The following is an 8,954-nucleotide window of genomic DNA, read 5'->3' on the forward strand; positions in this document are numbered from 1 at the left end:
TTTATATAAAGAGCTTATAGAAATTAAAACAAAGACATTAAAGTCCAAATAGTTGAATAAGAAAAGAATGTAAACAGACAATTTATAGAATAGGATATAGTAGCAAATCTACCTGTGAAAAATATCCAACCTTACTACTAAAAATGTTTAAAGAAAAATAAATACTATTTTGAATACTACATAGCTTTATAATGAATAATATACAAATTTAGTGTGTATGTAAAACTGGTGCTATCTAAAATCGCTGGTGGCATAAGAGCTGTCCAAATGTGCATCTCTTTTCCTCAAAAACCTCATTTCTGGAAAATTATTCTAAAGAAATAAACCAAATGGAGGGAAATTTTTATATATAAAATATCAATCAAGACATTATTTATAATAACTACAGAATAGGGGAAGCAACCCAAGTACCTAACAAAAAAAGCATGCATGAGTAAAATATGATGCATGCATGTTATAGATTGTTATAAAACTATTAAAATAATCTGTCTGGAGATGGTACCACAATGGGAAAAATGTCTATAAAACATTGTCAATTGAAGAAAAGCATGCTCTCAGCTATGAAAATATACATACAACATGACTGAAACATATTTTATGTTACTCTTGTAACATATTGTTACAAGAGTAACAATATTAGAAAATTTGCTGATTGTTTTGTGCCAGGCTGAGTTCTTATTCTGTTTCATACATGATATCCCATTTAATAATCATAGCAACCCTGGGAAGTAAGTACTGTTGTTTTTCCAATTGTCCAGATTGGGAAATTGAGACTTAGATGTGTTGACTATCTCAAGGTCACAAAGCTCATAAATGATGATACACAGGACAGAAAACCTATGTTCCCCAAAACAGAAGTTTTCCACTTGGGGAACTGGGATTATGGGTCAGCTTCTCCACCCTATCATCCTCCTCCTTTCTTAAGTATTTCTTGAATGTCATAATTTTTATATAATTTTTAGAAAATTTATCTGTAATAAAAATTACAAATAAATGATTTAATAAGAAATAAAGGGAGCTGAAGATACAGGACCAAGTGTCAGTCTCCCAAGGCAATAGAAAGAAAAGCAAAAATAAGCAAATGTGACCTAATAAAACTTATAAGCTTTTGCACAGCAAAGGAAACCATAAACAAAATGAAAAGTCAACCTACAGACTGGGAGAAAATATTTGCAAATGATGTGACTGACAAGGGCTTAATTTCCAAAATATAAAAACAACTCATACCACTGAATAACAAAAAAGCCCCAAACAACCCAATCAAAAATGGGTAGAAAACCTAAACAGACATTTCTTCAAAGAAGACATACAGATGGCCAATAGGCACATGAAAAGGTGCTCATCATCACCATTTATTAGAGAAATGCAAATCAAAACTACAATGACATACTACTGCACACTGTCAGAATGGCCATCATTAAAAAGTCTATAAATAATAAATGTTGGGGAGGGTATGGAGAAAAGGGAACCTTCTTACACTGTTGGTGGGAATGTAAATTGGTGCAGCCACTATGGATAACAGTATGGAAGTTCCTCAAAAAACTGAAAATAGAGTTACCATATGATCCAGCAATCCCATGCCTGGGTATATACCCATGTAAAACTATAATTCAAAAAGATGCATGCACCCCTATGTTCATAGCAGCTCTATTTACAGTAGACAAGGTATGAAAACAACCAAAATGTCCATCGACAGATGAATGGATAAAGAAGAAGTGGTATATATACACAATGGAATATTACTCAGCCATCAAAAAGAATGAAATAATTCCATTTGCAGCAACATGGAATGGCTTAGAAATTATTATACTAAGGGAAGTAAGTCAGAAAGAGAAAGACAAATACCATATGATATCACTTATATGTGGAATCTAAAATATGACACAAATGAATATATCTAGGAAACAGAAACAGACTCACAGACATAGAGAACATACTTGTGGTGGCCAAGGGGGAGGGGAATGGAGGAGGAAAGGATTAGGAGGTTGGGATTAGCAGATGGAAACTATTATATATAAGATGGATAAACAGCAAGGTCCTACTATATATCACAGGGGACTATATTCAATATCCTATGATAAACCATAATTGAAAAGAATACAAAAAGAATATATATATATATGTATAACTGAATAACTTTGTTGTACAGTAGAAATTAACACAACGTTGTATTGGGCTGGCCAAAAAGTCCGTTCAGGTTTAACCTAAGATGTTACAGAAAGGTCCGAACGAACTTTTTGGCCAACCGTCTAAATCAACTATACTTCAATTAAATATAGTTTTTAAAAAAGATTCATAACCACGTGAATAATTACTAAAGGAATCCAAAGAGAGAGATCCCTTCAGCCCTAGTGGCTTAGGAAGGCTTTAAGAAAAACTGAGATTTGACTGGGAAGTAGAGGCATAGCTGGAGGTTGCAGAGGTTAAGGGAATAATGTTGGGTATTCCAGAAGGTGATACAAAGACTGAAAAAAAAAAAGCTTGGTTGTAGCAGTGGTGATGAAGCTATGTTTAGGGGATAGTCTATTGACCTGTTTGACTGAAGGAAAGAGTGTGTATGAGGTAGCTAAAGCAAGGGCCAGAGCGTGAGGTGATATTAATTTTAAGACAAGGGTTTTGCCTTATTCCCAGAAGCAACGGAGAGCCACTGAAGATGTTTTCATTTTCTTTCTTTCTCTTTCTTTCTTTCTTTCTCTCTCTCTCTCTTTCTTTCTTTCTTTCTTTCTTCCTTTCTTTCTTTTTATTTAAAACAAGTTCTATTTCTGAAAGATTGATATTATGTCAGAGACAAAAATGGACAGGAGCAGGCAGAGAGAACATTCAAGAAGACTTCATAGCAAACCAAGGGTGAGCTGTTAAGCAGCTGCAGGGAGGATGGCAGTGTTGTGAATGGAAAGGAACAGATGCAAGAGATATTGTCTGAGAAGACTTGGCAGAATACAGTGACTGATTGGATATGGGGGTGAGGAATAGGAAAAGCATTGTTCAATGTCTCAGCACTCCATTCCACAAACTCACAAGTGCTGAATTCTCTTGGCTCCTACTTTCATTTTAAATGATTTTGAATATTTTTTTCCTCCCAAGCATTTCACAATGCCTTCTGAGATAATCAGGGACCCACTAGGGTGTGGCAAAACTGGTCACCATTCTAATCAAAAGATTATTGCTCCTAGCTCTCCAGTTAATGTCTACCATCTTTTAGCTAACCTCTAGCATATGCAGCAGCTATTGAGACTTTGGAATCAAGGAAAAAACATAAGTTATATCACAGAAGTATAGGTGTATAGGCCCATCTCCTCATTTTGTAGAGGATAAAACTGACATAGTGAGAGGGGTCCTGACTGGAGGCTTTGCTGCCTGAGTTTGTCCCCGGTATTCTGTTTAGCAAAACTCTTTTTTCACAGCAGTATTTTCCTCCAAAGTTTCTAAGTTACCCAGATCTGATTAGGAGTGACAGTCTTCAGTGTGAATAGAGAGTGACTGTTTCCTTAACACATAGCATGGAACTTGGTCAAGGTTTGTCTTTTGTGATGAATGAGGTCCTGGTTTCTACTAGAAACATTATCGCATAATATATTAGTTTTATGTCAAAGTTCTGAAGTTTTTATAATCTTTCCTTTCAATGTGCTAGGGTCCTTATCATAGGGTTTTTTAAAAATATGACCATAGGGCATTTAAAGCAGTGACATACTGATTTATAAAACCTTCTACATGGATCAGGCATGGAAACCAAAAACATGTAAACTAAAAACATTTACTTCTGTGAAAAATTCTGCTACAACTCAATAATAAGTAAGTGCACAATGAGTAAACATTCAAAAAACAGCTTTGAATTCATATGTCTAATTTATGAGATCAATGAATTAGTGTCATGGTAATGAAGCTTTACAATTTACCCTCAAGCCAGGGCTAACAGGATCCAGGCTGCTTCCACGTGGCCACCATGCAGCCAGGATGTCCTAACATAGATAGGGAGGCAGCAGGTTCTATGGGGATAAGGGGAGCCAAGGAGTGTAGAAGGGTGAATGGAGGGCACCCAGCGGGAGATGAGGGGAATGAAACCCAGATGTTTTCTAGTGAGCATTGCAGACAGATTAATATAAAATAGACACTGGATGATGTTTGCAGCACCTGTGCTCATTTTGACTGCAAGTAAATCATCACAATGGGACATTGGATCTGCCTGAAGACCAGACTGTAGATTCCAATGACTATCCCTCACACCTGTTCATTTCTTGTCACCAGCCAGCCTCTGGACAGCTCTGTGTGTGTGTGTGTGTGTTTCCAGCTATGCATATTAGTCATGCTGAACCAAATGATATTAAAAATAAAACATAAAACCTTTCATATAGATTATAGACTTCAATGGTGCCAAATTCTGATGGAATAAAGAAAATTACAAACTAACAACAAAATATGTACCTAGAGGAAGTTCTGGGAAAGAAGACATGGTTATAAAAAGAAATGATATACCACTGGCAGAGGCATTTATTATTATTTTTTGTTTGAAAAGGGTTTTTGTGGAGAAGGGATATAAGCTTAATCATTAGTAACAGCTGTGTCAGAGGAGATACCCAGGAAGTGGCAGACTATAGGAGAAAGAGCTGAGGAAACACGGACTACCAGTTCCCCTCTTTTGCTGACTACAAACTTTGGGCAAGACACCTCTTCACTGGGTAGCCAGAGAGGAAGTTGAACCAAGTTTTTAAGGTCATTTCCAGATCTTATATTTTATAATTATATGAAGTCTCATTCTTTTTCTGCTTGTTTTTGAAAGAACAAATCCTTCAAACATGGTTATTGTGGTAGTGCCTTTCCTGAGGTCTCTAGTGAGTGTATATTTGTAACAATAATCTTATTTTTATGTAGATATTTAGTCATGTCAGGACATTCAATTTGGGGTTTGGGTTCTTCTTTTTTGCAGTTGGGAGCCTATGGAACTTCTGATTATAGTTTTCAATCCAAATATGTTTCTTCTATCCCCAAAATACACCCCTTTAAAAATGATTATATTGGTGAATATCAGGCATCCAGTAAGGAGCAGAAGGATGGTAAAGAAGCATAGGCTCGCAGATTTTCTAAAAGAAAGTACATACTGGAAAACTGAAAATTCCTCATTGCTAAGCAAACATATTCTTTACAGGTTTAGGGCCATAAAATTATAAGCAGATTTAGCTCTGCTGACTCTTGTCATAATGGAAAGAGTAGCCTATAAAGACTAGAGGGCCCAGGTCTGTCACTCAACATGACAATTTATGTTCAGAGAAAACAAACATCAAGCATAAGTCACACAAGCAAATACAGAAGCCTGTAGTTCTGATGGAGAACTCCTCATCACAAATGCCAAAGTTACTTAAAATGCAAATGGGAACTGGGAAGGAGGCCTGAAGTCCTGTTAGGGCCCTCCGTGATTTAAATAAGGCTTGTGTATACATGAAGAAAGCCTACTCTATGCACTCCCCAGGAAGTCAGTGTGTGGAGGGTGAAAAAAGCCAAGGAGAAGCAAGCCTGGAAAGAAAAGGGGAGCACATGATGGTTCTTCCTTAGGATATGCCTAGAGAGAGAAGGACGAAGAAGGGGAAACTGGGATTTCATTATACCCTGAGGCCAATGATTTTTCCCCTAACAGACATGACTAATTTTCTAATGAATGTCAATGAATAATCAGGATTTGCCAGGTTGGGTGTAGGGGAAGGGTGGGAGGGTCTGTCTAATGGTAAATATATATACAGGGGAAAAGCCACTAACTTTCTGATAAAAGTATTTTTTCCTAAATGAGTCACAAAGCAAAGGAGATAAGTTTATTTTTTGTATTTGGCACAGAGGATTCAAGGTCAAAAGAAAAACAAGGATGTTATGTTTTAATGGGACAAAACTTAATAGAGTGAAAAGATTCTTAGTTCCTTGGTCCTTCTGTTAAACAATCGTCTACCAGGAGGTTCCAGTTAATTCTCTGAAGCTTTTTAAAGATCAGTTTAGTAGCTGGAATCTAGTGAAATAGCATCAAGGCAAGCTTGCTGTTAGCCATGTTCTGATCTTGTTCCCCAGTTCTTATAACCCTTACATCCCAGAATTGGGCCTCTTTCATTCATCCATCCCTGTCAATACTCTAGTTCTTCATATTTGGGGGTATTAACTTATGACATAATGGAAAGTGCAACACATGAAAACTAAGAGACCAAGGCCTGTTATTTAATATCCCAGTGCAGATTGAACAAACATAAGTTACACAAGTAGCTAGTCTTTATGAACTGCTCCCAGGCTCCCAGACTTCTCTGATGTTGACCTCTAATTTCTACTACATGTTCTGACTCCCACTATCTACTTTGGAATCTTCTTAAATCCACTGTCCTACTCCAACAAGTTTGTCCATCCAAGAGAAGATTCTGAAAATACTACAAGGTGCTTTTCTTCCAATTAATAAGTAAAATATCACAAAAGTAATCTATCAGTCAACACATAATCTTGTTACCAGTTGAATATTGGCCTGTACAAAGTCATAGAATTTATACTAAAAGGATAGTGTCTGCTTACAGAAGAAACGCTTAAATCTGGGCTCTCTGTGTCATCTGCACTCCTACTAGCAGGCCTCAGCCATTCACTTCCAAATTAAGTTATTCAACTTATACGAAGATCTTATTGTAATATTAATGTAGTTAAATCTCTACTAAAAAAGTCTGTCTCAGCCTTCATACCACCTATTTTGGGTACAAATGCTCTTATGCCAAGCTGTATGATCTATCTTAGAGAAAGCATTCTGAATCCTTAGGGGATTATGTCCCCACCCTATACCTTGTCACTCGACCTGTTTTCCCACTTGTCTTAGAGTTGAGGGAGGAGATTCCACATTAGGCAAATTAATTTGAGTCACAAAAAAGAGCAAAATTATATTTTCTGGGTTATGAAATTAAACATGAGCAGAAGATGTTACCAGTTCTATCTATAGATATTTAAAATGTTGCCACTTTTAGAAACAAAACTTGATATTTTCTGAATTTAAAGCCAAATTGAGCACTTTGTGGTTTTATTCTAGTTGTTATTAGTAAAGCACTAGCTCTTCTTTCAAAAACAAAACAAAACAAAAACTTGATCAAAAGTTCACATTGTTAAAGGCTTTTATAAAATAATTCAAGAAAACAATACTTTTAAAAATGAACTGGTACAGGGACTTCCCTGGTAGTCCAGTGAGTAGGACTCTGTGCTCCCAATGCAGGAGTCTCAGGTTTGATCCCTGGTCCGGGAACTAGATTCCACGTGCATGCTGCAACTAAGAGTTCACATACCACAACAAAGAAGTCCACCTGCCACAACTAAGAAGTCTGCATGTCACAAGTAAGAAGTCTGCATGCCACAGTGAAGATCCTACATGCCACAACTAAGGCCGGAGCAGCCTAAATAAATAAATAAATAATTCTGTAACAATATATGGTGATGGATGTTAACTAGACTTTGTGATCATTTTGCAATATATAGAAATATTGAGTCATTATGTTGTACACCTGAAACAAATATAATGTTGTATGCCAGTTATCTCTTAATAAAAATTATAACATGAGATAAAATTTTAAAAGGAACCCAATGAGGTAGGTGTTAGGGACCAACATTTATTTACCAGTGCTCCCGCTTCAATATGGAGAGGCAGAATTCCCTAGAAAAGAGCTCAGTTTTTCGCCCACACTCACCCCCATTTCCTCCTTCCCATGGGAGCAGTGGCTCCTCTACTGGTGAATCAAAGAGGAGGGGTAAGTTTCTTCCTTCTTGATATCTTAGAACTATAGGTAGAGTATATTCTGTCTTCTCTGGGACAGGTGTGCCCTGTGGAGTAGACCTGCCTGGGTCTCAATTCAATGCAAGAGTAAGGATATAATAGCAAATCCATTTGGTCTACCAAAACCACTCCCATTCTCCAAGCAACTTTATTTCTTGTTAAAAAAAAAGTGGGTGGGGAGGCAGATAAGCTCTGCCATGATGAATATAGCTTTTTTTTTTTTTTTTTTTTTTTTTTTTGTGGTACACAGGCCTCTCGCTGTTGTGGCCTCTCCAGTTGAGGAGCACAGGCTCCAAACACGCAGGCTCAGCGGCCATGGATCACGGGCCCAGCTGCTCCGTGGCATGTGGGGTCTTCCCGGACTGGGGCACGAACCCATGTCCCCTGCATCGGCAGGCGGACTCCCAACCACTGCGCCACCAGGGAAGCCCCGAATATAGCTCTTTTTGTAGGGGCAAATGGAAAAAGGGACGTAAAACTAATGTCATTCTATACACAAGAAACTTATTACTTCTTCATTGCAGAAGAATTTAAAGGTCTTTATAGATGATAGCATTCTTTATATTTCTGTATTTTCTACACAGCACAGAGTTGGGCACAGAAAAGTAGATCACTGTAGATTTGTTAATTTGTAAATTGAAAGTATGAGACAGTATAGGAAGTATAAAGCTCGCTTAATTTTCCACCTACTTTCTCCCTCTTTCTTCTCAAAGAGAAACAATTATCAACAACTAACGTAATCAGTAAATCTGGTTTGGAAACTAACTAGGTATTTGGTCAGACTCACGCTGGATACTGTGGAGATACAAAACAGGTGATCCAGGCCCTCCCCTTTAGAAACATAGTATAGTTAGGGAGATGAAACACAGTCACGTACTGTGGCAGGAGAAAACAGGATAAAGAGTTTATACAAAGTTAGTGTTGGTGGAGGTCAAAGACTGTGAGAAGAACTGTGCTCCAGGAAAGCACCACGGAGGAAGTGAGACTTAATGAGTGAACAGATTTCTGCTGTGTACTTATCCCCAGGAAGATGATTATGTGTAAGACTTCCTAAGGGTGCTACATTGTTCCAAGGCAAGGTGCACTATACATCATACATTGTCTCATCAAGTTTTAAAAATACATATATTCAGGTGGAATCACGTGAGCATCAACTGGAGCTATCTCCGAAGGAGAAAATTCCATG

Source organism: Mesoplodon bidens, assembly GCF_964165515.1.
Source record: "Mesoplodon bidens genome assembly, chromosome: X".
Lineage (NCBI taxonomy): Eukaryota > Metazoa > Chordata > Mammalia > Artiodactyla > Ziphiidae > Mesoplodon > Mesoplodon bidens.